The sequence below is a fragment of the Neovison vison genome, chromosome 6, assembly GCF_020171115.1.
Source record: "Neovison vison isolate M4711 chromosome 6, ASM_NN_V1, whole genome shotgun sequence".
Lineage (NCBI taxonomy): Eukaryota > Metazoa > Chordata > Mammalia > Carnivora > Mustelidae > Neogale > Neogale vison.
Genome location: NC_058096.1, coordinates 114,956,121 through 114,961,970, shown reverse-complemented (window position 1 = coordinate 114,961,970; position 5,850 = coordinate 114,956,121). Strand labels below are relative to the sequence as shown.

The 5,850-nt window shown below is 33.9% G+C and overlaps 1 pseudogene; it reads left to right on the top strand.

Annotated features, from left to right (window-relative positions):
- Nucleotides 1-842: 842 nt before the first annotated feature.
- Nucleotides 843-1,017, top strand: LOC122910913 (annotated as a pseudogene).
- The last annotated feature ends 4,833 nt before the right edge of the window (nt 1,018-5,850 follow it).

Sequence of the window (5,850 nt, the reverse complement as noted above, 5' to 3'; positions counted from 1 at the left end):
GGGTATGGAGGTAGGAAAGGAAAAAATATTATAGCTTTTTAAAAAAAAATTACAGATAAACTCAACAAACTTTAACTTTGACTACAACAAAGTTCTCTTTCCATGAAGCTACTACTGCTTTCTATATCCATACACATCCCTCACAGAACAACTTCTCAGGGTGGCAAAAATGAACACTCCCATTAAGAAACACAAGTATATATGTCTTCTCTGCACCATATAAAAACAAGAAGCAGAAAGTATATGTTTAAAATTATACTTAAGAATTAATATATATCTAAGTAAGTATTCCATCTTATTTAGAAATAATCTAAGTATCTAATGAGTATCAATAATTTAATTTAATTTAGTTTCTGTCCAAAATTTTAAGTTATTTAAATGCTTTAGAACTTATCTTTAAGCTACTTGCTACAAAACATAATTACTATTGAAATAAGATTTATTAGAATAATGCTTCCATTTGGTTAAACACAAATTTTATTTTGCATAATCTTAAGCAATAAGTAGAAGTTATGTTATTTTATTTGACCAGTAAACTTGTATAAGTTTAAGAAAATAATACAGCCAACTAGAATAAAATATATGTGTATATTATATTTCACATTGATAAATCAGAAGAGACAAAAGTTCTTTTGGTTAAAACAAAATTATTAAAGTCATTTTATTTGCCAAATATTTTCCAAAATTATTTGATCTTGATTTCTTAAAACATTTGAGTTAGTTTCTATAAGTTTTTTTTAGCACATGAAGAACATTGCAAGTTCAGTGTTCTTAATTCATGGGAAGTTTAGACATGTTCAACTTATACAAGTGCTTGCTTATCTTTAAGTCAATTAGAATAGAGCTTTGCGCAGTGGCAGTATCGTAGCCAATGAGGTTTATCCGAGGCGCGATTATTGCTAATAGAATAGAGCTCCTTTAAGAGGAGGCATTCATTAATAATACCATCCACAGATAGAAAAATATTACACAATTACACAAAGTGAGATAATGACATTACTGAATTTCAGACATAGATATACAGACATAAACAGGTGAGGCACATTTGCTTCAATTCTAAACTTGCAGTCCTGGATCAAGAATAAATACAGAAAAAGTTCATGATTTTATATCAACAAGCTCTTTCTTTCCTAGTAGATATGAATTCTTAATTGACTTATGGTCAAAATTACAAATAGACAAATAAAAGAGATTAACAAACTAGATATTCTATTGTCTTTCACCAAACAGAAATAAGATCTCTATGAACCACCAATCCATTTCCAGAAATCACCAAGTGGTCAGACCAGGAAATCAAAACTAGGGGCACTAGAAATCAAGTGAGTAAATCTACAATAATCAAAATCAAATCCTTGGTATGATACAAATAGACAAGAATCCAGAACATAGGATCAGAAATCAGAGAAACCACTGAATACCAGATCATCAGTCAGGAACAGAATGCATAGGTCTCTGGGAGCACCCGTCACAAGGATGGAGTAAACAGTGATCTAAAGGTGAGGTTCATCCTCATCTGAGTCTCAGTACTATACTACCAAAGACAAAATGTACCTGACATTTAAGGAGATGATCTTAATCAGGCTATTGTAATTGATAGAATGTTTTACTAAAGAGTATCATCTCAAAGAAAATAAAGGGGGCCTGGGAAGATACAGATTTACAAAGGAGTCATCCTTGAGTCTTATGAGAATGATGAGGGAGGAAGAAGATGGTTCTTATCTGAGTCCCTGAGAAAAGCTGGAGTTGGGTCTAATCTTGAAATATGGGAGAGCTGGGTGTCTTTTGTGGATTAGCCATCTCTCAGGAAACAAAAGGGTGGGAATTTCTTTGTCATTGCCATTTTTCATGAGCACAAGGTTTAGGTGAAGTTTAACATTGTCAAAAGTAAGCTTATGATGGGGCGCCTGCGTGGCTCAGTGGGTTAAGCCGCTGCCTTCTGCTCAGGTCATGATCTCAGGGTCCTGGGATCGAGTCCAGCATCGGGCTCTCTGCTCAGCTGGGAGCCTGCATCCCTCTCTCTCTCTGCCTGCCTCTCCATCTACTTGTGATTTCTCTCTGTCAAATAAATACATAAAATCTTAAAAAAAAAAAAGTAAGCTTATGAGCTTATTCCAAGTTGGAGCTTGATTTAAGTTGTAATTGCTTGAGGATAGGTTTTTATTGTTCATTATCAAGAAAGCATGGATGTGGAGAAAAGAGAACCTGTGTACTATTAGTGAGACATTAGATTGGTACAACCACCATGGAAAACAGTATGGAGGTTTCAAATGAAATTAAAAATAGAACTAATATATGATTGAGCAATTCCACTTCTGAGAATATATCCAAACAAAATGAAAACACTAACTCAAAAAGTAATTATTGACACCATTATTTACAATAGCCAGGACATGGAAACAATCCAAGTATTCACTAGTGGATTAGTAGAAAAGAAATTGTGAGAAAAAAAAATACACACACACACACACACACACACATAATGAAATATTACTCAGCTATAAAAAATGAGGAAATCCTACCATTTGAGACAACATGGATGGATCTCAAAGGCATTATACTGAATAAAATAACCTAGACAGAGAAAGACAAATACTGCATGATGTATGATCTCACTTATATGTGGCATCTAAAACAACAAAAACATACACACAAAAATCATAGAAAAAGAGATCAGATTTGTGGTTACTAGAGGTGGGGGTGTGGTTAGGGGAGATTGGAGGGAGGTGGTCAAAAAGTACAAACTTGCAGTTACAAGATAAATGAGCACTAGGGATGTAATGCACAACATGATGACTATAGCTAATATTGCTGTATGACATAGAGGAAAGTTTTTAAGAGAGTAGATCCTAACAGTTCTCATCACAAGATTTTTTTTTCTTTTCTTTTTATTGTATCTATATGAGATGATGGCTGTTAATTAAACATATTGTAGCAATCATAACATATGTAAATCAAATCATCATGTTGTACACCTTAAATTTATACAGTGAAGCATGTCAATTACTTCTCAACAAAAATAGAAAAAATAAATGCTTTATCAAATGCTGGGGGGAAGAAAAGAATCCCAGAAGAAAAGGAGCAAGAATGAGACAAAGAAGGTATTTCATGCGATAGTGAATGAGAATTTTTTTAATTGATAAAAACATCATATCATAGATTAAAAAGCGCTAAGAAACCAAATCAAGTTAAATACAATATAAATTAAACATATATACATTAAAGTAAAGTCAAGGGGCACCTGGGTGGCTCAGTCGGTTAAGTATCTGCCTTCATCTCAGGTTATGATCCCAAGGTCCTGGGATGCAGCCCCATGTTGGGCTCCCTGCTCAGCAGGGAGTCTTCTTCTCCTTCTCCCTCTGCCCTTCCCCTCCACTCATGCTCTCTCTTGTTCTCTCTTTCTCAAATAAGTAAACAAAATCTTAAAAAAAAAAAAAGTTGAAAACCAAAGGGAAACCCTGCTTTAATTAAGTGATCTAGATTAGCACTGTTATGAGTTTTCAGGAAGGATACCCCAAAGGTGAATTACACTGGAGTACAATTGATTGGTCTTGATATATTGTACTCCAGTGTAATTCACCTTTGGGGTATCCTTCCTGAAAACTCATAACTCCAATAATCATGAGAAAAATATTTAAAAAATTAAGGGACATTTTACTAAGCATATATCCTGTACTCTTCAAAACTGCCAAGTCTTAATAAACAAGGATGGAGTGAGAAAATATCACAGACAAGAGGAGACTAAGGAAATGGGATCAAATGCAGTGTTATATCCTAGATCAAATCCTAGAAGAGACAAACTACAGTAGTGAAAAAACATGAAATCCAAATGAAGTCTGGAGTTTTTTCATAGTAATAAACCAACATTAATTTCTCTGTTTTGAAAATTGTGCCTTGGTTATGAAATAGTGTGATACTGGGGGGGATGAGTGATGGTCATACAGGAACTCTTTATTTAATCTTTGAGACTTGTCTATAAATCTAAAGATTTCCAAAATAAAAAGAAAAACTTAATAGAATACCACTCCATACCAATATGAATGACTAAAACTAAAAAGACTTGACACTCCCAAGTATTGGTGAGAATGAGGAGCAATAGAAGTCTTCAGATACTGTTAGTTTAAATTTGTACTGCTACTTTAGAAAACCATTTGGTAACATACTTTAAAGTTGAAACCATTGTTAAGTTGAAAGTACACATACTATTTGGCCCAGAAATTCTATCTCTAGCTTTATATTCAACAGAAGAGTACACTTGTTCCTCAAAAAACCTGTGTAATAATGTTCATGGCAACTTTTTTAAAACGCCCTTTAAATATAGTTATTTTTATCGGTGAAAATAATTTTTTGGCATTTTTCTTTAGCTTCATTGAGGTATAACTGACAAATGGAAATTGTACATATTTAAGGTACACAACTTGATGCTTTGATATACATACACATTATGAAATGATCACCACAGTCTAGCTAATTAAGATACCTATCAACTAACATAACTGTTTTCTCTTCACATCATTTCAGTATTTCACTTTTTCTTTTTTTTTTTAAGATTTTATTTACTTATTTGAGAGAGGCAGAAAGAGATAGCAAGAGAGAGCACAAGCTGGGAGGAGAAGGAGAAGCAGACTTCTTGCAGATCAGGGAGCCAGACTCAGGGCTCTATCCCAGGACTCCAGGATCATGACCTGAGAGGAAGGCAGATGCTTAACTGACTGAGCCACCAGGTACCACTCACTTTTTCTTTTTTAATTCATTGAACAACAACTCCCTGTATCCCCCTCAACCATCCTCTGGTAACCACCATTTTATTGTCTATCTCTGTAACTGAATATTTTGGGTGCCTCATCGATGAAAAATCATGCAGTATTTGTCCCTCTATGACTGACTGACTTATTTCATTTAGCATAACTGTCTCCCACTTTGTTATCATACAGCTTTATTCATAATAGCTGGAAACAAAAACTGGAAACAAAACAAAGGTCCATTTACAATAGCATGACTAAATATACTGTGGTAAATTACTTTATAGTGTATTATACCCAGTGAAAATAAATGAACTACAGCTATATGTAACAAGAACATGAATAACTCTTCCGTTTCACTTCTGAGTCAGAGAAGTCAGGCACAAATAAATACATACTACATAACTCTGTGTACAGAAAGTTAAAACAAGATTAGTCTATAGAATTAAAAGCATGGATAATATCTCTGTGGGTTCTTTGAACTTGGGCAAGGAAGTGGTATGATGAGGAAACAAAGGACTGAGTTAAATTTATAGAATTTCTTGGTTCTTCTTCTTTTTCTTCAATGTCAATAAGTTATTGCTTCTTTCTCAAATGAAAGCAAAATTCTTTGGCTCAATCACAGGCACACCTTAAGACAAAAATAAAATTAGCAAATAAGATTATGGAATAAGTAACTAGTTTTTAGGATAATCGAGTTTCAATCATATAGGATTTACCCTTGGACTCAGAGGTTAGAACTTTATCATACAAGTCTATTCTACCCACCCATCAAGAAAAATAAAAGATAATTGGATTCAAGGAAAACATTGTGGGTATTCTTTTGTAATTCTGTGGTAGCTGATTATTATGAACAAGGCACAGGTGGGTAAGAAGATCTAAGGGGACTTGGGAGAAAATCAAAGTTGTTTATTGTAATCTTGAGAAAAGAAGTCACATTATCCCAAATCTTTCTCCAAAAGCATCCACACCTAGACACATAACATACACAAAGGTAGCATTGCCCCTCATGAATCCCAGCAGGCATCTCTCCAATGGCCTTTATACTATTAGCTGAATCTTAATAATGAGGAAAATGACTCTTATTTCTGGTATTAAACAGATAACATTA